Below are 27,787 nucleotides of genomic sequence, written 5' to 3' on the forward strand. Positions count from 1 at the left end.
ATAAACCATCAATTGTGGTTGAAGTAGAACAATTCTGTAAAGCAGATTGGGTAAAACTTTGTCAGTGGTGTGAAAAGTTTGACTGGTTTCACCAAAAGCTTGCTGCAGTCGAGTGTAGCACAAACAGATTATTTTTTTTTTTTAATAGCTTTTGTTTTTTCATTAATAAAATCATTATTTGAAGACTGTATTTCATATTTACTCATTATTTTTGTTGAATGTTTCATTTTGTTAGGGCAATCTAAAACATTTACATGTGACAAAAAATAAGCTAAAAAAACAAAAGAAATCTTTAAGGACCAAATAAAAATACACAGCAATTTATGAATCTGTTTTGAGCTGCTTTCAATTATTTTAAAAAATGGTGTTCATGGTTATGATTATGAATTTTCTGCTGCACCAGGATATTTTTCTAAAGAATTATGCATAAATGGCATTATGAGGTCAAGGTTTTTACATGTCAGGAGGCCTTTAAGTAATTTGCAATAATTTCCATAGCATCATCACTGCCACCTTCAACAACAAACAAGGTTATGCACACTCACAGGTCCTTTTCCTCACGCATTTGAGCTACACACGTGGCAGAGGGCGTGCAGTGCAATAAAAGCAGTCTAGAAGAACATTTCTGGCGCCATTAATAAACATTCAGGAGTTTTTGTATAGTAAAAGTGGCTGCATATTTCCTTGGTGCTGCATCAATAGCTTATTGTAGAGAAATTTCAAAATATATGGATGAGTGGAGGTGCACGTTCATGTTCATCTATTCGAGGTTCTCTGCAATGTGCTGCCAGCCTGTTTAAAAGGTTAACGCAGTTGGGATATGTTTCTTGATGGGATTTTATCATGCCAGGCATGCTCTGTTTCCTGATGAATATATTAAAATTATTACTGTGCAAACAGAGTTTCTAATTACTGACCTGCTTGCTATTGTACTGTGCGTTCTGTGTGCACCCCCACCCTTCTTCTCCATGCCTTGTTTATTTATCTGCACCAGTGAATACAGAATAGTCTATGCAATGTCATTTCCATCCACATGAAAATGATTTTGAAAATGCCAATCTTGCCTATTATACAGTGTAATTACTTGTCTGCTTTTTGATTTTATCATATCTTCAGCCACTGGGAAGATACTTGCAGAGGCTAAACATCTTAGCGGTGCGTTTCAGCAGATGATTTGCCTTGGGGGGGTAAAAAAAAAAAGGATAGAAAAGAGAATCTTCACTTTGTAAATGAGTAAAGTGCTCTCAGACACAAAGCATCAGACTGTGTGTCATTCAAGGGTCAACCTGCTGTGTGTTTTTAAGCTTCTACTAATGGACGTGTTTTTTTTTATCAGCCAAGAGGTGTGTTGATTGATTTGGTTTGAACAGTCATAAATTTTTATTTAGGAGGTGTTAACTGGAAATATGGCATGTACTTTGAATTTACAGAGAAAATGTAGCATGATAAGAAAGTAAATGGTATGCATTCTCACATTTTGTTATGGATTTGAATGGAAAGAAAATCAAATATCGTTTTTAAAAATTGTTTTTAAATAAAATTTTTAAAAATTACTCTGCATTTATATTCAGACATCTTTACTGTAAATAATTAAGTTAAATTTGGTTTATCCAATCATTTTCAGAAGTATCGCAATCCTATACAACGTGCACATGTGGGCAATTTAAGAGACACAAAAACATGTGGAACAATGCGATTTGGTCAGATGAGTACAAAATGTAACTTCTTGACCCCCACAATTCAATATGCAGTGATAAAGTAACACTTCACAATCCTAAACATAACACCCATAAGTGAAACGTGGTGATGGCAGCATTATGGTGTTGGGTTGATTGGAAGATGGGTGGAGCTAAATGCAAAGCTCTCATGTAAGAAATCCTGATAGAAGCTGCAAAAAGCTTGACGTTCGCATTCCAGCAGAACCATGACCGTAAAGCTGAATGTTTCCGCAAACAAAATGGACAAACATTTCAGATTGTACATGTACCAGCTGCTGGAGACATACTTTAAAGGTGCTGCTAACTTTGAAGTGAAACGTAGTTCAAAGTCAATAAACAGTAATGGCTTGGCGGGCGGAGGGGGGGTGAACTTTTATATACAGTAAGTAACTTTTTTACATATTAGTTAATGTCTTCCTCCCAGTGCTTCTACTTCCATCTGAAAAATGTTCAGCTCCTGTTCAGAAACAACCAATCAGAGCCAGGAGGAGGGTCTTAGCACTGTCAATCAGTTTGTGTATGCGCTGCTCAAGATTGCTGGTTTGCTGCAGCTGTGCTAATGATGGAGAAACAACTTGCTGTTTCAGGAAAACTGCTTATCTGTCATCATGCTAACTAGCCTCCACATTCATGGGAGGTTCCACTGTGAGAGACTACAGTAGCACTACAGTACAAGGAGGAAGAAGGAGGGTGACAATGGCAGCTGTGACAAATAAATAAAAAACTTTTTAAAAAATAAAAGTTACATTCTTCAGCTTTAAATGCACACAAGTCATTTTGTATTTCAAACTGCAACTGTAATCTTTCAATCTACCAATAGACGTGTTTTTCATCAATCCATCGTATAAAATTCGTCTCAATTTGAGGTTGTAACGTGACAAAATGCAAGAAAGTTTATGAAGTTCAAATACCTAAACAAATTTGAATCTCAGCTGTAGTCTCCCCCAGCAGGTTTTTCAACTTTTGCAGCCAAAATCGTCCCTTAATCATTTCTCTTTCATTAAAATGGCTGCATGTCTTTTGTGTCAATCAACCGTTTCCTTCTGCATGAGTTGCCTTCGAATCAGAAGTTAAGTGAGAAGGTGTGTCGCACATATTTCCGAAGAATTTGCCATACGTTAGAGAAGAAAAGGGCAACCCTGTTGTTTACTTGTCTGCCTGTAATGTTGCACAGGGGGTTGATCATGAGAGTTGATAGGAGCTGCAATTTAAAAAGAGGACAGTGCAGCTCTGAACAAAAACAATTAAAGGAAAACGAAAGACGGCCCCAAGGGTTAAAAATAGAAAATTATCAACATGCATGCTGGATTCCACTATCCCCCGCTCCACATCCCCCCGTTCACTCCCCTCAAACTTACTGGGCCTGCATTGTTATGTATGATCAGATCTGCCAGTTCTTCCTCTAAGCTCCTTGTCACATTTTGACTTAATGAAGTGCAACTTAGAAGGGAATTGGGTTCATCATGCTAGTCGCACGATGCTCCCTTGTTGTAGCAAACAGGAGTGGCATGGGACCGGAGAGCTACAGCGCGAGTCGTTATCATTCCGGTCAGTCTGTTTAACACAAAATTAAACAAAGAACTAATTAGTGCCTCATGAATTAATAACTGCACTGTTGCCGAGAAGAAGTTGGGTTGCTGAGGGGAGATATAAAATAAGTAGGAAGATCAGGTTAGAATTATTATTACTTTTTTCTAGGGTGCATGTGCTCTCAAGGTTAGGAAACTTTAGAGAGGATTTAAGGCGCGGCGTGTCATGGTACAACACTGAAACTTTGTCTGGATTTCTGTGGCTGTACTAATGAAAGAAGGACTTAGATGAAGCAATCAACCTTACATTTTAGCCGTGTTTATCACCATATATTCCTTCCCCGTAGGGTTAACTGTACCCTCTCCCATAGCCCCCTGTCATTCAAAGAGCTTCGCAAACCTCCATCATCCTTTTCTTCCAACTGAGACGAGGGGCCTGTTTTTCTCAAAAGGACAGGGTTGGACAAAAGCATCATCTTTAGAGTCACATTATTCTAATAAGCATGCACTGCAGCGTGGAGGAACTATGCAAATGCAGGAACATTATGTTCATAAACAGTGCCTTCCAAAAGTATCCACACGTCTTGGGGCTTCTCCCTTTTCGTCCCGTTACAACTGCAATCTTTCGCAATCTTCAATATATTTTGATCTTATGAGATGTACCAACACAAGGTGTAGCAACATAGAAGATCTGAATTTGTTTTTATTATTTGAAATAAACTGAAAAAAATATAATTAGAACATGCATTTATATTCAAACCTCTGACTGCCATCTTTTGCTGAAGTTACAGTTACAACATGTCCACACAATTTCTCCATCAGCTTGAAAAGCAATTTTAAACTTGTGCAACTAGTTATAAGTGGGATTTATACTGCGACTGAGCCATGAATAGGCCAGGCTTTTTAGTACATGAAGATCACATTGCACCTTCTTCCATATGTTTGTGGTATAATTTCCATCACTGTGACAAACTGCAAATGGGATTTCTTATAAACACACTTAAAAAGCTTTATGTGATTCTTATATTTATCACTAATGGTGCCTTTGAAGAAAGTTAGTTGGAGTAAGTTTCATTTAGGATTATTGGAGTAACAAAGGCATATAAATGCACATAACAGTTAAAACCTATGGATCCTTTTCCTTTCAGTGTCCAGCTATGCCCTTTTTTGTGTTGTTTTATATCTAAATATTACAATAAAGTATATTGTTTGAGGTTTGTCACAAATGTGGTTCAGATTATACACTTTGAAGTCTTTTCATATTATAAAACAGAAAACAATTAAGCTGAAGCCTTTTTCATTCTGGAGCTGAAGATTATATGTTAATGTAAATAGTTCGTTTTTATTAAAAAGTTCTGAAATATAAATATATCTTGCACTTTATTGGATACCCTAAGTATTTGGAACATAAACAAAATAAATCAGGGATAAATAAGAAACTCATACAGTATTTAAATAGACATGTTGAAGGAATAAACAAAATTTAAACCTTTAAATCATGACAGTTTCCTGATTTCTGCTGTGCCACATATATTTCTCTGTTTTCAGACACAAACAGATCTGATGCGAGTTGATGTTTTTAACAAAAATAATCCGACAGCCTAAGAATTTCTGAAATGATTCTGGTGTTATCTGCTTATATGGTTTTTGATTACATGGACTGAACCAGAGTGTAGACATTAATATTGAAAGGATAGATGTCATATGTCTTCAGTCAGAAAGCTTGAACTGGACAATAAATTCACTGAAATGTAGCTGTTACATACAGATCTAGTCCTGTATACGCAAACCAGTCTCAGTTTACTTGACTATACAATAGCTGATTCTTTTTGTGTTGGTTTTATAAAATAATAATAATAATAATAAAAAACAGAAGTTTGTACTTTTTCCCAAGGCACTATACACAGCCCACAGAGGCAATCCTTGTCCAGGTTTTTAATGCTCTTCTCCCCCCACCCCCGACCCCTTTGCCTTCTTTCTCAGATGAGACGAGCCCCCCACCCCTGCACGGATTGACTCCCCAGGAAGAGAGAAACGAGGTAGGGCAAATCCCTAACATGACTGATTACTGTCCCCACCATCTCCCCTGTTCATATCTCCAACAATATCAGGCATCTTCATTAATCCCCGCGGATCAATGTGTCTGGGGGTTGTAAAAATTGACAAATGACTTATTAGAATCCCACCGTTTTATTTTCCAACTGATTAACTCACAGCAATGTTGTACACTATACAGGCTCACTGATGTATCTGTTTTCCAAAGAGAACCCCTCCGCTCCCCCTTCCCCTTTTCCTCCTCGTCTTCCTCACTGACTCTCTATCTCTCTGTCTTAACAGCCTTAGTGTGACGGATCTATACTGAATAAAATGTACAACAGAGTGCGTTGGAAGCCCTGCCAGGCGTCAGCGACTCAAAACTACACGAACAAAAAGGCAGTTTTGACACATAAAAAACCACCAGTTACGTTTCCTGACATAAGCTGCCATTGGGGCAGCTGGTAGGGTTTCTTTGCCTGACTTGCAGAAGTCACAATGCCAAAAAACACACAAATATACACTTTACAGTCCATTGGAGAACTGGAACTGCTTAAGGTGGAAGTAATAAATAGCATTTTAGCAACGCGCTGTCTCAGTTTTTTCAAGCATGTTTGCCAAATTCTTGTTATCCAGATTACACCATTGTGTTAATTGTGTCGTGTTGGTTTTTTTTATGCCTGTTATGTCTGGATGCTGTTGTAACTCCGTCCCACGTTCTCATCTTGATAAAATAATAAAATTTTTCCACTGCGTGGCATTTATTACTGCAAGACATTAGACACGGACATCTAAGTGCAGATGACATCCACCAAATTAACAAGAGTATAAAAACCTTTTGTTGCTGATAAAAAATCTGCCTCTGTACAATTTGACTCTCGAGAGAACGCTAATGACTTGTGACTTGAAAAAACTGGGTTGATTCTTTTTTTTTTTTTTTCCTTCCTCCCTCTCCCTCCGTGAGATGAAACCTTCTGTGCTAATGATGTTAGCCAGTATGAGCACAATGCTGATGTGGGAGTCTGTCATGAGGATGCACACAACAGCCCTTGCCCCTGGCCTCCTAGTCAAGAGGGATCTAAACATTCAGAAGTGACAGTCTGGGCTGTCTCATGTCAAACCAGGGACCCTCGCTAACACCGGGGGGCTGGCGTGGCTGTGAATCGAGGTGGAATGCTACACCGCACTCTTTTGTTTCTGCTGGTGTCACTCATGAACCAGAAAGAAGACACACTCCTCGCATCAATCAGGGCCCCGGTGTACCTCCCTGCCATCACAGATTCCCACATATAGAGTCCTGCACCATTATTGTCGTCCCTTGTAAGGATGTGTGCAGAGGCCTTCAAATAAATGGACTTCTTATTGCAGTTTCATAGTATCATGTTGCACAATTTCTGCTGTTCGCGAACACCGAGGCTCGGAGAAATACACTGTACGTACATATTTTTTTTATTCGCTCCCTTTTGTAACAGCCTTAAAGAGTGCCTTTGCTTGTAGTAGCATAGAGCAAAGTTAAGTGAGATTCAGCTGAAGTCCAGAGTAATACTGCTTGTCTAACCACAAAACAACAACATAACTGAGCACAGTAAGCTTAATTGGCTTTTGTTGTATGTTAATGAAACTAATCATAAAGGCCAACTGGCTCTAACATGAGGCCTTGACACCCCCCTCTGCTCTCTCCCCACTCCTCGTGGCTCCGGCAAACTTTTCGAAAAGATGGAGTTCCTCTCTTAGACAGTCTGAGGAAAATTAAACCACCAAAATTGTTTTCATTGGTTAGCGGGGATAATCTCAGGGGACTTTAGGGCTTTTAATTGAACTCAGTGAGAAGAAATTTGTATGACTGTTTGCCAACAACATTGGTGTGTCTGCTCTCCACTTCTGCCCCTTCTCAAAGAAAGATGCGGTATCTCAGGTATAGTTATTATGTAAAGTAAGGGGGAGCTCAGTAACCATATGTGCATTCTTCCTTTCTTTCTAAGGGTGTAACACGATAATAAAATTCTTCCATATTCCATATTTATTCTGTTTTATTGTTAGGTATTACATGGCACCCCTGACATAAAATTGGCAAATTTACAGGTCTTTTTTATACTTTTATTTTAAAGTATAAAAAAGAAAGCAGTTCCAGAGTTGTTGTCTGTTCATATAACTGGTAAGACTCCTCATCAGGTTATTAAAAAATTAGGGAACTCCCTTTTACTAAGTATTTACACTAAAATATTTTGTGCGACAGCAATGTGCTCAATTTGGGAAAAAAAGTTAAATAAAAATCAATAACAGACAAGATCATTTCCAAAACAAAAACACTGCCAATGTCAAACCTTCAGCAGCTAACACTGCTAAGGTTAGCGTTGGCTTCAAGCTAAACTTAAAATTTGCTTTGCAGTTTTTAAACTCTAAATAGTTTCACCTAAAACACTTACAAGTCAGACGTTGGTTCTGTGAAGTCCTCATGAGTTAAGAGGTTAAGGAATCTGGGTTACACCTTAGTCAACACTCAACAGAAATTATTATTTTAGCTTTATTTAAGAGGTATTCAATCTTTTTCTATTTGTAAAACCTTAGAGGTACTTTTAATTATAATTCATTTCATTACAAGCAAACAAGCCACAATAACAAAGAAAGAGGTAGTAAAAAATGGGAAGAGAGTGACTGACAAGATGGTAATGGTATATAAACATAGTGAAAATGCAGCGACTGGCTAATAGGTAACATGAAGCTAAAGTTGGCAGAATCAGACTGTTAAACTGCATTTTTAAACTAGACTGCATTTAATAATCTTCTTCAAAATCTGGACAAATCAAAAATGCCCTTGTACACTGAAGAGACAGTTAAAAATGTTTCTTCTTGTCTGTCATGTTTCACTGCCATTTCCATTTTGAGCACATTTTTTATGTTTGCAAATAACAAAAATGGAGCATTTTCTGGCATTGTTTGATATAAGACAACATTAGTAATAGAAAAGCATAAAAACTTTCCATACACAGACTGATCAAAAACCTGGACATTTTTTTTTACAAATTCTTTGAAATGTAGTATATAATCTGCAAAATATTTTTGTGAAGTCTTTTTTTGGCTCATGAGGTGGATCTACCATCCCATTTCTATTTTGTTTTCCATTCGTAGATCTCAATCACAATGGAAAATAAATGTTGCTAATTCAAAGTCAAACTGCCTTTTTAGTGTTTTGGTATTCAGGATTTGTTCAAAGAGGTCCAGTGATTCTGTAACACAGCAGTTTATTCAGTCAGGCATAAAAGTAAATACAGCTCACAGTCTGCTGTAGAAAAAATAATTTGTCTCACTGAGAAAAACACCAACTCATAAACTCAGATTAGTATTGTTGTATCACCGACTGTTGCACACGCTCCAAAATGAGCACTTGGCTGCTTTTCTGCTGTTTTCATTCTCCTGCACTTATTTTGGTCCATTGGATTTTTCCAGTGTGTCACAGCAGAGGCTTTTACATGGAAACGGCAGCCCTGTGTAAATATTTATGATGTAACATCTCCATGTGAATAGACTTTCTTCCCAATCCATCCATCATTACCGGCATATCGTGAAAGCCCACCTCCCGGCGGTGGCTCAGGGCCTTAGGAAGCTCAGACAGGAGCGGCGTGTCCCCCTCTCAGTCATAGTATTTGTTTTTCTTTTGACTGGGGGCAGCCCAGCTGTGAGGGCATTTCATGTGTCAGTCGCTCCACTTTCATTGGGGGCCGACTTCAAAGCCCGATCCGGCTCATTGTTTCTGCGACGTGGCCGCTGGACCTGAAAATGCCCAAACAGAAAAATGTGATGTAGGTCAAATTACAGAGTTGTGCGCCTTAAATAAAAGAGAAAAACAGAATTTTGGTGTGAAGACATTAAGCCCTGGTTACGTCCTAAGCATGGCTTGTGTTGCCTGTTGTTTACACATTATTTGGCCACAAAGGAACTGATGTGCAGAATGAAAAAGCGACTATCCATTCTAAACTTTATTATTCAAGACATAGGAGAAAAAAGCTCAGTTACAATTCTGTATTTCTTGATTTTCTTTTTTTTTTCTTTGCTCCTCCTGAGGTAAATCAGACTCACAGACAGGCAGACAGAGTACGTGTTAGGGCTTGTGCCTGTACTGTTTTCTTTCTTTTTTTCTTTTTTTTGACTTGTGCAACATGTCTTCATTGGTACAAACAAAGCGGGTTGACGGATTCCGCCGCTTATTTACAGTCTTTTAAGAATGCAAAAGGTGCAGCAGATTTATGAGGCTGTCTGTGTGCAGAGGTAGGTAAGTCTGCTGCCTTACCTAAGTGGATTACGAGGTTTTAGGCTTTTCTCCTTGCACAACTTATCGGCAGAAAATAGGCGTTGCAAGACGTCGGAGAAATATTGCCACCCTGACTCCTCATAACATCACCATTAGCCACGGAGGATTGCAGAAATGTGATTAATACATCAGCATTTTGACAGTGTGAGGCTGAAAAGGTAATATGGATTATTACAATGGCTGTAGAGCTCAATACCGCCAACCAAGTTTATCCATTTATCTACAATGATGAGGCTCCTTTGTGTTGTATGCCGTTGTAACATCTATCTAAATAACAAAAGATATCGTTCCTATACGCCGTTGTTGTGCTGTTAATATTCAGCCGATGCAACAATGCATGTGGGATTTGAGTAAGGAGACAAAACTTGACTCAGAGTGGAGGGAAAAGTCCATAGAACATTACGAGCTTTATGAATCGATGTTCAGCCTCTGGTACTGGCCATTTCTTCCTTGGCTCAGGTATCTGATTACCTTCAAACAAAAATATTGCTCCTGTTCTGTTCAATTACCACTGACCAACTGCTGAATGGTGCAATTCAGTATCTAAGAGGTATTTTTTTCTTCCTTTTTGTGCTCACTTTGTGTGTGTCCCGTTTAGTCAGCCTTGGATGATACGTGCTGAATAAATGCCATTTTTCTGTCGTTTCAAGTGCCTCTTTTCTTTCTGCATTCATTCAAGCTTTCAATACCTTTTCTCCCTCTCTCTTCTCCTGTCTCTTTTTTTCCACGAGCAGGAGGGTTTTACTTTACTCCTTTGTCATCCTAATTGATTGCATTAACCTTTTGAGTATTGAATTTCCTGTGCATCATGCCGAGCACAATGTGGAATATTATCATAATCCCTCCAAGTAATGGACACAGGGCAATCAACAATGCTTTAGGAAAAGTACATCTTTGAAAGATGGAGCGTCATGTTATTTTTCCATCCAAAGATCTAGATAGGGGGAGATTGAGATTGAAAGAAACTTTCTCCATGAATCCAGGGTGTTTATTTTTTTTCTTAAATTTTTTTTGTATTGTTCCAAGCAAATCAAGAGGATAAAAGTCAATGTTTTTAAAACATTGACAGGTTGGAAACTTACGTGAAAGTTTGTGTAATTCTCGATAGTCAATAAAACAGATTTTTATGATACAAAATAAAAGACATGCACTTCAAACCTGTTTGCGGTGCCTTCAGTTTCGCTGAGCTTTACGTTTAGGTTATAAAACCTCTGGTGAAAGCTAGTGTTGCACCGATATGTTGCCAGTTGAGTTAAACACAGATTTGATTGTTTTTTGATTTCTGCCCTGTGACTAAATTTCTTTTGAAATGAGCTGGCCAAGCAAATGGAACAAGTCAGAACATAAAAAGAAATCTGCATTTTATCACTTGTAGATTTATTTGTTCCAACTATTTACAAGGTTCCTGCACATTTTCCATTTCAGGGTCCCTTACTTTTCCTGACTTACATTCAAACATGTATTTAAAAATGTTTTCCAGTGAGTTTTTATAATATTCCAGAGTAGTTGTTACCTATTTGTTGTGTAATGTCTTTATCTTTCATCAATCATGAAGCAACAACATGATGCTTAGGTTGGCATATGACTGCTATGAGATATTGTGCACCTCCTCAAACTGCAATGTTGCTTTTATATCTGTAAACATTTTGCTGCCGTTATGCTTGATGTTCCATTCATCCATTCATTCCTGCTTTAGGTGTGTGTAGAACCACTTGATATGGGGGCGCAGAACACACTTTGAAAAGCACTGCTTTAAAAAAGTAGTTTGTAGGGGTGTGCTAAAAATGTCGATTTACATAAGAAACGTAAATACAACATTTTAGAATATATATAAAACGTGCAAAAATTGATTTAAAAAAATTAATCCGCTGTCTGACGGCATTCATTTTATAACTACACAGGATGCCCGGACTTGACTGGCTGCTAAGTGTTGATAAGAGTGACAACCTGTGAGAAGAATCTGTCTCTATGGAGGCTAGTTTTTGCAAATTGCAGCACTGACCTGAAGGTAAAAGTTTATGTCCAGAATGTGTGAGGTTTGCAGAGACCCCCAGACCTGCACAAGTCCTGGATGGAGGGAAGGTCAGGCCTGATGATCTTCTCTGCAGACCTGATTGTTCATTGTAGTTTGGACCTGTCCTGTTTTGTGGTGAGCCAAGCCACCAAGTGATGGATAAGCACAGGGTAGACTGAATATTGGAGAGTTGAAGATGACCAGCAGCTCATTTTGGTAGATTGTATTTTCTGAGAAATGCTGCAGGAAATACAGCTTTTGCAGAGCTTTCTAAAGGAAAGCGTCTATGTGTAACGATCGTCTCAGATTAAGAGAAAAGGTGGTTTGTGGGTACCGGAAATCATCCACAGGTGACTTATCTGTTTCTGCGAGCAAGTGTTTGAGATTAGGTGAGTCATGAATGAAGGAGGCAACACTGTTTCCTCCTCCACTGTTGCCCAATAAGTCCTCGAACAAATACAAATGGTTTTAAGATGCCTCAAAAAGCTTGTGTGGTGAGTGAGTCAAAGTGTTCTCATATAAAAATTCTGACTCTTAAGTCTTTTGTCAAAATATTAAAGGAAGTCAATGAAGAAAACTTTGCCTTTCTTTCTGCTGTTGCCACCGGTGATCAACTGCAAAGTTGGTTCACCAGTTGACCAACTTTGCAGTTGTTGCAGTTTTTGGAAAACAATTTTCAAAAGTCTCTTCTTTTGAAGTAACCAAAAACATGTTGCTGTCTCAAGTAAGATAGTTGCTTTTCTTTCTTAGAAATCCAGATAATGAAGTTGTCTGGTGAATGATACATTTTCTGAGTATTAGCTGTGTTGGGTAGTAAAGAAAATCTCTTCTTTATCAGTTCTTTATCAAATCATAAAGTTCAGCATGTCATGTTAGTGTGATTGAGATGGATATTTGTATAAACTGAGAATCTTCAAACTGCAACAATAATTTAGTCTATTCACACTGATTTAAGTGGGGTATACTGCCACTTTGACTAGTGGCAATATACCCCCAAAGGTCTTGGCTGATTGCAAACCTAGCCACCATGTGCTTAAAAAGCAGCAGCTCCGAACTTGAAGCTGCTGAACCGCGAGCCTCCCGAGTTGACATCGACTCCCGGATAGGTGTTGAAACTTTAGAAAAAACTGGGAGAAAATCCAGCTGCCTTTGATTTGAGACAGGCATCTCACATTCAAACTTATCACAAAATAGAAATATTTTGACACAAAATCAATTTGACCAATACTTACAACAATCTCACTTTGTAACCAGTGCATTCAAGTTGGAGTGAATAACTTTATCTTTGGGTGTGTCAAACCGAACATGGAGTAAAATCATTGCAATAAAGCGGGATACAATTCAAAGCTCATTTTATTTATTTACAGCACATAGTTTTGAGGGGTCAGCATAAATAAGCTTTAGTGACAAGGTAAGCCTGCGATTTAGCATGGCATGGACTTTAATCTCTTTACCCGCTTTACAATACTCTGTTTTGGTTTAAGGGGGTGTGTTAGTTGGATTTTCTCTGCGATTTTCCCTCTGAATAATAAAGAGCGAGTTTGCTCATATTGCTTTATTATTATGAGTTCTCCTGGCCCAGAATGATATGAATGAGGAGGGACTTTGAAATAAATTTAAACAGGCATTACTAGTATATTCCAGAGTTACACTGCACCTTAGCTGCTTCAATAATATTAAGGCCCCCGAGCTTAAAACCTACAGAAGACACTCCAAGGATAACAATGCAATAATAGCCTGTTAACAAGGTCGGAGGTAGCCTATTGACTTTAATCTGTTGCTGTAGCTGTTATATTTAAACACAATAGTAAAGGAATAAAAAGTAGTTTATGTTGCAAGACCAATGTAATACCCATAACTGTCTTATAAAGGCTTAATGTCAGAAGGCTTTAGGGGAAGTGTCAGTTGAATAACACTGATCAGCCTTGAGCTTGGGAATTAGAGACAGCAAATCTTTTCACATAACCTGGCAACTGGGAGAGTTTAAAGAGATGCAGAGGTGGGCTGCAACTTTTGCAAAGCAATTTTTTATGTGTTTTACGCGTTTTATTACAGTAATTTAAGGTGCTGATAGAGTTTTGCAAAAATAAAAACATGGAGGCAACCTGCATTTAGACAACAACAACAAGTATTATCTACCGTGCAGCTACACATTAGTGGCGAGGCAAGATGTAATTTATTCGAAATGGAATGAAACGTTGCTGGTCATCTGCAAACATTTTCAGATACACGCATGTTTACGCCGTGGACCGCCCAGTTGCTCTTGCTTGTGGCGTCTGCAGGCCAGCTCTGTGTAAATCCTTTAAATAAATTAAAATGATCGATTGCTGCAAAACAGACCAAAAACTGTTATCCCGTTTCTGTGGAAACGGTTGACGCTATCTGGTTTGTGTTCATGAACTGAAGCAAAATACCCTGTAATTCATATCAACTCTATTATAGTTTTTTTTTTTTTCTAGCACAAATAGGAAAAATCAATGGAAACAAGCTCTTATGCATGGATAGATGCTGGGTTTTGATCAATACTGTTTTCACAGGGATGGTGCCTTTGAGTTTGATTGAGGCCAGGTTGCACAGAGCTGGTAGGAAGCTGTATAGAAATGCAGATGCCTGGGAGGAAACGCACTCACCATTTGGGCAAAATCTTTTGGTACTTGAGTTTTATTGAACAGAGCAGAATCGTGTGATTAACTGAGGGTGAGGGTCATAAAATAAGTCAAGGTCACTCAGCAACACCAGCCCTAATCCCGTCCATCTTTTGTATTCAATCAAGCATCACTGGTATTCCCCTGGGATTCTCTGTGCCCTCAGCATATGGAAACTAAGGGCCCCTTAGCTCAATTATAGAAGCGAATCGAGCTTCAGAATATTGACATATTTCTGTATTCTGAAAATGTCATGGATAACGATCAACTCGTTCGCCAGAAAACGCTTTCATAGAAACCCAAGATTTGGAGGCAAGATGGAGAGTGTATTGAATTTGTGGACTTGCTATAAGGTCACGATACTTCCTAACACTGTAAAGTTTTTACTCCTTTGTCTCACACGGTGTTGGTAAAAAAAAACAACCTATTATATAATGAGGCAGGTGTTTTGCACAGTTAGCGATAAGTGGGTTAAGTAGTTGCACAACAGATCTAGTTATGCTCAGTGATCACCATTAATTTAGTTTATCATCAGCTGGGTGCACAGAGATAGACTTTACCCACAGATAAAATAAATTGTGACACTTAAGGAATATATTTCAGTTCATTGGTCGTACATCTGTTTAATTATTGACTAATGCTATGGAGGAGAAGGTTTCTTCCATTAACGACACAGACTTTTCAAACTTATGGATAAGGTTGTAAGAAGCAGGCTTATCTTTGCTGCTTCTTACAGCAAAGATAAGAAGATACTTAGGTGTCTTATTGATTATTAACAAACAGATCTTAGATGTGTCTAAAACAATAACAGCCTTCAGAAACTTCAGAACAGTTCAACATACATACATGTGTATGTATGTTGAACATACATACGTCATCACGTTTCAACCACAAACTTCAAGAGGCTTTATTTGGATATTATGCGAACGATCCGAACAAGGAAGTCCATAATGACACTGGCAAACGTTTTCAAAAGTGAAATCTGAAAAGTGTGGCATGCCTTTGCATTCAGTGCTTTGTTACCCTGTTTGCCTTTTTTAACTGCCTTTTATGCAAGCTGGGATGAGGTTGAGATCAGGCTTAGCTTATAAAATAAATTTTCAATTTTTAAACATCTCACCGAGCTTTATTCTACCAAGACATGAATATCCACATAAAGTTATGAATATCCACATAAAGTTATGAATATCCACATAAAGTTATAAATATCCACATAAAGTTAGAGGCCTGGCTAGGAGAAAACTCAGTGAAGAGGCCAATGGTAAATCTGGAGGAACTTCAGAACCAGATTCTCAGGTAGGAGAATCTCCCGAAAATACAACTCTTAGTTGTAAACTTCACAAATCAGGTCTTTATGGGTAAGTGGCAATTAAAACAACCAAGACCAATTTGTAGTTTGGCTAGAGCCATTTAGAATGCACAATATATATGTGCCCTGTTTCATGAGCATGGACTGTGAAGCAAGAGCTGATGTGAAGACAGATAAATATGTTGCAATGCTGTTAGAAAACCTGTTAAACACTGCAACAGAATATTGTGATCTTCCAGCACCACAACAACCCTAAACATAATTGTAATACTATACATAATACATAATTCTGCTATAGGCCTGTCATATAAAATTCAAGTGAATCATACTGCAGATTTTGCTGTAACATGTAGAAATGACATAAAGTTTCACAGGGGTGAATATGTTTGTATGGAACTATATTCTTTTGCCATAACTTCTCTTTAATTTGTTTTTCTACTTATAACTTGTGTATTTCCTGTTTTCTCTGTTCTGTTTTAAATTCTCCATCTTTCTCTGATCTGCATCGTCTTGAGGACTTAATGCTAATTGTTCTAATCTGGTTACCGCTTGCTATTTTCAACAGTTCCATTAGAAAACTCCAATCCTCCCCCACCCGGCACCTCTCCTTCCACCTCCCACTCTCTCTACCCCCCGTCTGCCCTGACCTACATGGTAGTCACATGGCCCCGGTTCCCTGGATTGGCATTTTATGGAAGATCTGCAGGAGATAAAGCCACAGGGTTTAAAGTGTTATCCCTGCCTGTCCTTTGAGAAGGGCTAAACACTGAATGAGGTGTTATTGCATCAATGCTGTTGGACACACACACACACACGCACACACACTCACAGGAACCAAAGAGGATCTCTTCCTCCCTCCTTCCTCCTCTCCCTCTCTCTCCTCAGTTTGATTGGATTTAGTAGAGTGTCACCACTGTGACTTTGGGGGATTTCTCTTTCCCTGTCACTGTCTTCTGCACGCTCACTCAGGTTATTTACTTTACTTGTCCAGAAAATGGACTCTGATCTGCAGCTTACCAGCAAAGCCAGGGGGGAGACAAGTGCATTGTGGTAGTTAAGATATGCCCGACAGCCACCTAGACAGTTCCTTTCCTCTTCCCCGTGCTGGCTGGTAGACTCGCTCCCTTGCTGGTGCTGAGGGCATAGTTTTTTGTTTTTTTTTTGCATTGTGACCGAGTCCCCTTCACACTGTTGTCTGCCTGTAAATTTTCTGCTGCCCTTGCTATTCAGCCAATTACAGCAAAAGAGCTTTAGTGATTTTTTTTTCTCTCCCCCCTTGTCTTCCTCCTGGTGTATATTTATATATTTATTTTACAAGCAAATGACAAGCATCGCTGAAGGTTAAAAAAATGCTGAATTTTACAGTGCGTATAATGTCATTTTTTTTTCTGTAGCGGGGCTAATCAATAGACAGCAGCTTCATCTTGTGCAAAACAAACACACGCACACGGCAGACTGTTACAGCTTCCATGCCTGTTGCATGTAAATATTGAGGAGGGAGAGTGATTAAAACTCTTGAGTTATTTTTTTTTTTTTGCCAATTTTCATTTATTTTGTAAAATTAGCACAATGACACACAGCACCCTCCATTTCCATTTTTATACTGGATAGGAATGTGTAAAACCCCATAATTTTGATTTATTTTGTGTCATTTCATACTGATCAGTTCAGAAAAATCTAGCATTTAATATGCGCACATTTCTGCAGTGAAAAAATACAGATGTTAGAAAATACTTTTTTTGCTTTTGTTATTAATTTTACAAAATTATTCCTAAATGTTCCAATAAATAACAAAATGTAACTGAATCAGTTTGGTTTTATTTTGCTTTTTGAAGTTGTACTCAGTGATTTAATCAGTCATCAGTGACTTCTGGCTTACCTGGGGTATAAATATGACAAAGCACATAAACCTAATTTAGTTTTCCCAGTGTAATACCATAGAGTAAAAAAAACAAAACATCAATCACAAAAAAAATTTTAAAACCCTAAACAAACTAACAAAAAACAACAGCAGTTGCAGTCTATGGTATGCTTTAAAGCATTTAAAGCAATACAGACTCTACCTTCTGAGGAGGCTGAGGTCTCTTGGAGTTCATTGGGGCGCTCCAGATATTTTTGGACTCTGTGGTTCATCAGCCATCTTCCGTGATGGAGCTTATTTACAGTGGAGAGGAAGCGGCTAGATAAGCTTATCATGAAGGCCAGCTCTGTCCTAAGATGCCCTCTTTATCCAGTGCAGGTGGTGGGAGACCAAACTAAATAACATCTCTGTTGGAAGATGTCTCCCAGCTGTTGTTAATTGGAGAGCTCCTCCAGTGGCAGACTGCTGCATCCTCTGGGGCACAATAGAGTGTTACTGCAGATCCTTCCTCCCAGTAGCTGTTACACCACTGGTGGCCAAACTGTTTGCAACATGGGCCAGAATCCCAAAGTTGTAAAAGTGCTCCAGGGAACCAAATTTCTTATTAACTGCACACTTTTTAAAATTTATTTTTGTTATTTTGCCTTTATTATAGAGTCTCTCTTTTCTTTTTGATTTCACTTTTTCATCTTGAGGTGAATCGGCATGCCTGCGTTTGCCTGTCACTTTCATGATGGCACGGCTAAATTTCCGCACTGAGTACAATAAATAAATTATTCCTATTCTGTTCTCTTCTGTTATAAACAGGCTTTTATTTTTAATACATTTTTCACCTCTTTACCAGGGGTAGCAATGTGGACGGAGCTAGATGACGCTAATTCTACATTGTAAAACTATTGTGATTTATGAGTACAGAGACAGAAGCTTGATTTATCCAGAGTTTGCAGGTCGGATAGTTTGTCCCCCTGCAACTGTTTTAGCTTTTATGCCGTCAGCGTCTTCACTGTCCTCCTGACATTAATCTGCTCTGTCCCATTCTGTCAACCCTGATACTCGTAGTTATAAATTCAGTAATAGGTTTAGAAGTGCACATCCTTAAGCCCTTCAACACAATATTGTGATGTGCACTGCCTTATTACGCGCACCATATGTCCACCTCAGGTAAGATTTTGAGCTCGTTTTGCTTCCTTTGCGGCTCCAGGTATGTTTGACCTCACAGCTCCAGAGGGGCTATCAATACATTGTCAAATGTAATGCAAAGCCACAAAGCAGTCGTGGAATGCGTCTAGAAGATTCTGCCATGTTGCATTCGGGTGCTAAAATGACTGGAGAAAACATCGTCTTTTAAATACTGGATAAGATAAGGCGATGAGAGCCGCTTTGCATCACTGCGGTGACTGGCTGTAGTAACGTCGGAGCTATATTTGACAGGGCAAGTGCAGGGTTACGACAGTCCCTCTGCAACCTCCAAGTGGAACATCACATAGATTTTATTGTTCTATCTCTCATAAAAACCAAACCAGAAGTTACACAAGTGATAATTGTGCATAAAAGCAGCGACACCACAAAATGCAGAGTGTTCCAAAACAAGAGAGCAGAAGAATAAAGGGCTCTTTCCACCAGTGTTAAATTCAGCCACGCCTAGCAGTGGGAACGGAAAGCAAAACTGCTTAATGTGACAAAATAAAGACAGAAACACTCTGAGGGAAAGTTAGAATTAGGATCCTGAAAGATTTATGCCTCCATTTTATTTATAATTTGTTTTCTTTTCCTTATTGGAATCGAGTTGCAACTGAATATTTGATGAGCATAGCCTGGAAGGATGTTATGTCAGCAAAGAAACAACAAAAAAAAAGTAAAGAGAAACAACCAAGAAATGTATTTAGCAAAGTTTGCGCTTTGGAATAAACTAACATGCCTTTGCTTCCATGAGTGGCTCATTAATTGAATGTGGTGGTGTTGGGGTGGGGAGTTTGCTATCTGCAGGTTGTGCTGAGCCCTGGCGAGGATAGCTGCGCCTTTCCATATGCACTGCGCTGAGTGCTGGGTACTCTCCGTGCACAGAACACCATCTGCATTTTGCTGTTAACGCGCCTTCATATCCTAGGGAGGATTAGGAGAAAATCCCCAGGTTTTTTTCAACCAGTTGACAAATATCAGATTTGTCTCTAAAAAATTAGCTCCATCTATATCTCCCACCATATGACACACAAAAAAGATTATCTTTAATACCCAGCCAGCTTGGACGGGGAAAAAGCAGATTAAAGTTTCAGTTTGGTCATATTTACGGGGCCACTTCAAGTGCGACACAGTACACAGACCTCTTCAGGGCAAGCTCTCCCCCTCCCTCTCACATATCCACCCCCAAGCTTTCCTCTCTAAAAACAAGATGTCCGCCTTGAAACAATTAGACATCATGCTTAAATAATTCATCATTTCCCAGTCAGTCTTTCTCTCCTACGTGTCCTTTAAATAGACAGATTGAGCTGCCAAAGGGGCTAAAGTGAATAACAGCAGCAGGTGCCTTTTCAGATGGAGCTTTGTAGTCTACAGAGGGTGCTGAGCTGTTATTTTAGTGGCCCACTGGTAAGGAGCAGGGGGTGGCTGGGAAACCAACCTGACAGCTGACCTGAGACCCCAAAGCTGTCCTGTTAGCAGCCTTTCTTTGCTCAACTACTTTACTACACAACAAACTCTACTCAGTGTAGTCAGCAATAGTTCCTAGGCACCATTCACAGCAAAAACAGCAAACATCAAGTGCGGGTCCTTTGCAATTTTAATAATTTTATTTCATCTGTCACTTAATTACAAAAGGCAGGTCACGTTGGAAGACCAGGTTAGATGATCTTATTACTTATTTGATAACATAGTCCAAGCCGAGCCACTGTGGATGTTTTGGAGTGTGTATCACCACATATACTCTATATGTCCACCTTGCTGTCTCATCAACGCAACTCAAACATCGCTGCAATGAGCCAATAAAACCTTCTCTTTATCTCACACTTTGCCATCCACTCACCACGACATACTGGGTGGTTGAAACTGAAAGTAATACTGGTGGTATGATTTAGTCTGATTAAATCAACTAGTGACTAGTCAGGTATCCACCTGACTACATCTAGTCAGGTGATTATCTGACTAGACAGTGTCCATAAGTGGACGGTTACAGTGGTTGAATTTTAAGGTACTACAACATCTTCTTCTTTGTTAGTTTATGTTCATACCCCTGTAGCACCTGTTTGTAAATATGCCATATACCTGGAGTGTTGGTTTGGCTCATTTATAAATGTTTGAGAAATGCTCGGAGTTTAAGTCCCGCCCCAAAGGACATTTCTCCACGCACCTACCCCACTCAGCTCCTCCAGACTAGCAGCAGCAGCAACTGGTAAACACTTGGTGGAACCTGGTGAACTCCTGAGAATAGTTATAAATGGCATAAATGGACAGCTTGAAGAAGCATTGTGGAGAATAGCACTAGGTCCCTGGAAAATATATAATACATCCTTTTAGTATTTCCAGATTTTTTATAATAGAGCTTTATGTCGTTTTAAAGTTGCACTGCTCTTCCTTTTTCTATTGATGTTTTTTATTTCTTCTTTAATGCACTGGCAGCATAAAAAGATGCATGTATTTTAGTTCCAGCCAGGGAATTAGGCTGTTATTATGTTGTGACAATACTATAAGGCTCATGATGCAGGGCAGCAAAGAGCCAAGACATTAAACCCAACATTAACTTTTCCCACAAACCCAGAAAAAATCTGCTTGTGAAACAGTTTTACTGCAGTATGTTTAGGGAATCCAAATCAAAACCGTCTTGTTACCTTGTCCACTACCAACTTATTTATAAAAATGAACAGTTAATAACTTATAGCTTGAAAAGCACAGATCTAGTGCCAATTTTTATAACAATGACTATTGTATAAACAATTGTGTGAAATCAATTAAATTTAGGTTAACTGCAGGTCAAAAGTAAACTGAATCGACTCAAATGCCAGAGCCAAATAAAACCAACATTAACTGAAGGAGTTGTAGTTAACTCACTAAAGTTCCTGAGTAAGTTAAGTAGAAGTTATTAGGTCAACTTGCCCAAATGGGATCTGAGCCATGATCACTGGAACCAGGTGGAAATAGACAATTTTCAGAAAACATATTAAAATAATTATAATGATAGGAGAAATTTGAGCATTTTATGTTTATTTCTTTCCATAATTTACTACATATTCATAGTTAGAAAGAGAAATAAAATAATATGCAATCATTTAAGTACCCTGGTAGGATACATGAAATAATGAGTGTGTACAAAGTGGGAGCAGTAATTGGCAAAGGGGCGATTTGATCCAGGGCCAGTGTTTACTTTATCCTCCATTCGAGGTTTTAAGAAACTCTCTTCCTAAAAATAAACTCCTCTGACCCTGAAGGAGGTCATTCCTGTCTGCGGTGGCAGATTGTTAGGCTGAACATGCATCATTATTACCTATCAGCATGCATCAGGAGGGATTTAAACATCCAAGTACTGTAAGATGCTCCTTAAGCCTCTGCTAAGTCAGTGTGTTCTTCCTGACCATTTCATAATCAAATACATAATCGTCATCTGCAAGAGACAGAGCTGAAGGCCTAAGGCCCTACCTGGTGTCCTGGATGTCAACTTCTCTGCTTCCGCTCAAGACCACTGCCCCACCCAGAGGTTGCTTTATGAACACAGGAGCCCCATAAATGAAATTAAGGTGTCAATTAGTCAATTACGGCGTAATAACTCTGAGGGCAGACATTTAGAGACAAAGAGAACCTCAGCTAAGTTCATTTCCTCTAGCCCAGGAGCCTAGCGCTTGGCACACGTCACTCTCCACCCAGACTCGCTGAATAAGGGCCCCAGCGCTCTCCCTAATGTTATTTTCCCCTGGATATCTTTTTTGATCAACAATTTCCTTTCATGGGTTTGTTTTTCAGATGCGGGGATGCACTTTTTCTATCCCCAATTTGGCTAGGGAGAATTTTATAATTTAGTAATTAAAATCTTTGTTAGGCTTTAGAAATTGCGGCTAATTGAATTTAATGGGAAGATGAATTTCAATTTTATTTGATTAGCAGGACCCCTGGCATAGGTATTTATGGTAAAAAAAAAACTCTACAAAAATATGCTGTGTGGGCTAAGATGGCATAATAGAATTACAGATAATCGGATTTTGCCGTCATGAATTTCACTCTAATTTCACTATAATTTTCCATTAGATAGCTGGTTTACAAATATTTGCTCATCTGCGATGGGAAAGGCTATCTGTCTAAAATGATTACCAAGCGAGCCTTCAGAATAAGTCCCCCCCTCTTTTTTTTCTTCCTCCCTTTTAAAACCAGATTGCAAGGGATCAAAATTAGGAAGATTGCATTATGGATGTCTGCATCCGGGAGAGCAATGGGGGAGATATGATGATTACGGCCGGGGGATGAAAGCAGTGTCAAGAAAAATGTATGACTGAAAAACATAAGCCTGCTCTATCTGCCAAAATCTCTGCTCTCAGCAAACTCCTGCAACGTCCTGGATTGTGATTCATGAACCATCAGCGCAAAAAAAAAAAAAAGGAATTACGTTGACATATAAATACACCTTTTGCTTCATACAAACTCAGTTTTAATTGTTTCTCAGCGTGCATCTATAGTTGGACTGTGCAAAAGTGCGGGCATAAGCATACAAAACACATCTAGACAGTAGTTAGGAAAATCAAATGGACAACTCGGCACCATCACTATGGCTAATGCAAATTGTAATCCTCAAATCATCGAAATGTGCCGTTTTGTTGCCATTGTTTGGGCCTCGGTTGTGTGTAATTTTAATATTCATCTCCTGACTCGACTCCAAAAATAAATAATAAACCAAATCATAAACAGACGTGAGAAGGAATAATATTCCTCATCCCAGACAACCTCGACTGACATTAGGCTGAACTCTTGTGGAGTCCCACTCTGAAAGGCTCTGCTGCAGAATTAAGCTTTTACACGTTCAATTTCCTGCCTGTTTCACACCACATGACAGCAAAGATGAAGAATAAACACAAACTCTATTAATTTGTTGTTTTCACAGTTAGAGACTCTAGTAGGTGCTGCTTCTTTTGTCTAATTTCTCATCTCACACATACATTCACACACGCGCACGCACGCACACACACACACACACACACACGCAAACACACACCACGTGTAGGTGCTGATGGATAAAATACGACCACCATCCCATACCATCTCACACCCACTCCCTCCTATTCGTTCTCTCACTTCTTGCCCCAAACTGCCAGAAACAGCAAGAGGGGTTCAAAAACACATTCTGACTTTCAGCAAAGGTCAGATTTCTCACTCGGCATGTCTCTGGGCTTTGGGCACAAAAGCCACTGAATTCACATCTTTCAACTGGGCCACGGCTTTTGTCCCAGGGAATGGAAGACTCGGAGTCGGCCCTGCAGACTGACTAGCCCCTCCTGGAGTGCACTGTCAGGGGCAGCCGAACGTCTGGCCCAGAGGCCCTTTGACTGATGTACCCCTACTATGTCACGTGCACTGTAGCGCATGCACACACTCATGCACACGCGCTCCACCTTGCCCTCTACATTCTCCCGCATGCACAGCACGATGCCCTCAGACCACATCAAACGAAAATCCCCACAGCTTTCATTTGAAAAGTAATGGTTTCACCCCTGAAGATGGCAGCTCAGGGGCCAGAGGGCTGCAGTGCATGGACAGCACACCCCCTCTTCCTGCAGTGGAAATGTATGGAAACTATTCAAACTGCACACCAGAGTTTTTCAATCTCGATAAACCTTTGTTGTAAATTACAGCTGATGCTCCGGATATTTTTTCCCCCATTATATTTACACAGTGTCTTGAAATCCCATCAAAAATGCTACCTTTTCAGCATCAGTAGGGGGTTGACAAATTTAACATGAACAATGTCAAAATTCCAGGAAAAGATACTGACACGGCTAAAGCGGTGCTGGACCCAGTTGTAGATGTCATATCTCCTCTTGTCTTTGACCTTTTCAACTTTTTCCTCTGTCATTTGCATCAACTTAAGTTTGACGTTTATTTGATACACAATCATTGCAAAAGATAGACGAGAATCTCTCATAAAGGGAGTTGGATGGTATCACGTAGAATCAACTTTTTTGAGCTTTTAAAAAAATGCTATATTATTTTCTCATAAAACATGAACCTAACAGGCTGCATGTTGGAGAACTCCTTGAATTTCCTCCTTGGAGCCCCACAGAGCACCCCCGCCCCTCACAGCTTCACTAAACTAGCAGCAGCAACAACAAACATCTGACTGAGCTTAACATACAAACTAATTCTTAGTCCAGCGCTTCTAAAAACTGTTTTTAACAGCATTAAGGAGGAACATTGTTGTGATGACCTGCTAAAGGGGCAGCGTCAGAAAGCTTTGCTTCTTAAAGAGCTTCTTAAAGAGACAGGCTGATTTTAAGGACTCAGATGCAGCTGTAATGCAAAATCTAATTTCCTTTAAGTTATGTTTCTTAAATGCAGCATGTTTATAACAACTGAAGGTAACATAGTTGCTTCATTGTGTTGTAAAATGGGACTATGTGACTGGAAAATACATAATACCCTCCCTTTAAAAAGACTCCACTGTTGTTGCAGCTTCCAGCTCAGAAAGTGGTAGTTTTTATGCACAAGGCAGACCTTTGTACTTATCGAGACCAAATGAATCCACAAATGTCACTAAATATCTCACTTTCAGAAAATGAATAAAATGTTATCACCAAAATCTCTGTATAAAGACAGTCATTGCAAAGGTAGCAAAAAGCTTTTTCAGAATATCCGTGTTTGTCTGAACAGGACCTGTTTTTATAGATCCATTGTATTTTTATCTTTACTTTCCATATACTATCGCAATAAAGTGTTTTTAGTCTGTGTATGAACAGGAGGCGCTATGTTTAGAGTCATCACAGGGTTGCTTCTGACTGAGCTTTATTTGCTGATTGTAGTTTGGCCTTTAAATTGCAAACGGAGCTTGTTGCAACACGCAAATACTGTATGTAAAACTGCAGGTACACAGAACGATGGCTATAAAATCTCTCTCTATATATAGAGAGATATATAGAGAGATATATAGAGCGATATATAGCTATACATGCTGGAACAAATATCACACTGCTTAGGACATCAGACAACACTGGAAACCGCTTGATATACAGATCACTGTTTTATATGGGTAACCCTGAACAAACCCTAAGTAAGGTTACTAGTAAGGTTGCTAGAAAGGACATAAATAGGAGCTCCAGACCAGCAAATATTCAATAAATTAGAATATTACTAAAAGGCACATTCATTTCAGGAACTTTATCACTAAGCGAAACACATTATATAGATGAATTACTCACAGATGGGTATTTGAAAGTCTTTATTTCTGTTAATTATGATAATTTTCCTCTTACAGTTTAAAACAAATATGACATTTACAATTATAATATTACATCAGACTGTTGATATATATATATATATAATACAGAAATATAGGGGTGAATGACAATTATGTTTAATACCTGCTTAAAGGTTGTTTGTTCAATTTATTCTGGCAAATGCGCTTCAATTGAACGCATTTTGTAATTGTATTTTACTGATTTCATAATGGGAGCTGAAATATTGTTTGCTTAACACTCCTAAATGTTGGCTATTTAACTATGCCTCAATAGCAAATATCTACTTTTTTTCTTTTTTTTCTATTTCAAATGTAAAAAATATTAACTTTTTAAAAACATTTGCAGGTATTCATTCACGGGCACCTTATAAAATAGCACAGGAAATTTAAATCCAGATCCTAAGTTGCCTCCACCAACAGCCCAAGATTCCCCGACAAAAGGAAACAAAAAAAACAACTAAATAAATATTTACTAGATTTTTTTTTTTATGTATTCTCTAATCTAACAGCTGATAAAGCAACGTTGGTGACTATGTTGATAAAATCCTGATGCACAGTGGCATGTGTGGTTCCTCTGTAGCCAATTAGGACACTTGATTACTTAATTAAAACCTTTGTTGTTTTATCCTTTTTCACATGTTTTTAAATCAAACATTACCATCATAGACAAAACACTAAGGTTTTTAGATAAATTAAATTCTACTGCATAGCTATGACCTCTACTTGATCTTAAACAGCTAAAACTTTGAACTTCTGGTTTATTCTGGACTGTTTGTAGCAAATGCTAATATTTTCATCCTACCTGCAGCAACATGTTCAGGTAATATTGTAGTCTTCAAATCCTGCAATCATAAACACATCCTGTGAATTTTTATCTGTTTTGCAAACAAACTGCAGGTACATTACTGCCAACTAGAGAGCTGGAGTGTGTACACCAGTGTCACCACTGTGTCAGAAATTAGGGAACTAAGAAGGATGCAGTTAAAAGAACAATGCCTTTTTCTCCAGTTTAAGAACTGCAATCAATCCATTAAATCTGAGCCCTACCAAAACATAGCTTTTCACCCTTTCTTTTGAAACTATAAAAGCTTCTGCTGCAACTGCTAATCTTTGTTCTGGCACCTCTATCTACTAGCACACAACAACTTGTTTCGACTGTTTATAGTCACCTCTGTGATTTTTACGCATTTCATGCTCTACTTGGATAGAGCAATGGAGCTCTCCTGAAGGAGGCAGAGAGGGGAGCAGACGTCCGTGACGTCGCTCTGCAGTAAGTCTATGTCAGCATTTCATTTGGGTTTGCTCCAGATTTGAAAATAGATTCACAAATCTTCAAAACTAAATACTTAATTCAGGCTATTTGTGCTGAATATGTTCACAAATTATTCATTTTCCTTTTTTAAAAATTGCAAGCATTTAATTGTGTTTCTAAGGGTGATTTTTAATCTCAACGGGTGTTTTCTGGTTAAACAGAGGTTGAATTATTTATTTTATTTTATTTTATTTTTTACCAGAATCTGTCATGTAGAACAAAACAATTCAAGTTTAACTGGGCTTTTGTAAAACAAACAAACCAAAAAACAAAACTGAAGTATTATTTACAGTACAATGTTAGAGCAAGGGTGGAGCCTGACAGAAACTCTTTTAGGGACATTTTTCCTTTATGTGGGTAAAGAAGGTGGAGACAAAAGGTTTTTTTTTCACCATTAAACAAGATGAGTCATCATAATTTCAGAATCAGCCAAAACCTGTTTTTTATGTACTGTACATACTTTGCACTCCTTTGACAGGAACTGAAGCCATGATTGTGTATCTCTGTATTATGGTTCACAGCCATAAAGTTGTTCGTTTCCTCTTTTTCGTAACCCATAAATGCTACATACACCACACCTTTAGTGGTTGAAGAAAATAAAAAACAACAACTCTGCTTCGAAAATACAGAAATT

At 38.6% G+C, this 27,787-nt stretch overlaps 1 protein-coding gene across 2 annotated transcripts in view; it reads left to right on the forward strand.

Moving 5' to 3' along the window:
* The window catches only part of casz1 (castor zinc finger 1), a 217,920-nt gene that overhangs the window by 95,358 nt on the left and 94,775 nt on the right, over positions 1–27,787 (forward strand). For both annotated transcript variants that reach the window (XM_044123105.1, XM_044123114.1), the window contains exon 4: positions 5,231–5,286. The gene's annotated coding sequence lies outside the window, so the exon portion shown is untranslated. The remainder of the gene's footprint in view (positions 1–5,230; positions 5,287–27,787) is intronic.

This window comes from Gambusia affinis, linkage group LG01 (genome assembly GCF_019740435.1).
Source record: "Gambusia affinis linkage group LG01, SWU_Gaff_1.0, whole genome shotgun sequence".
Classification (NCBI taxonomy): domain Eukaryota; kingdom Metazoa; phylum Chordata; class Actinopteri; order Cyprinodontiformes; family Poeciliidae; genus Gambusia; species Gambusia affinis.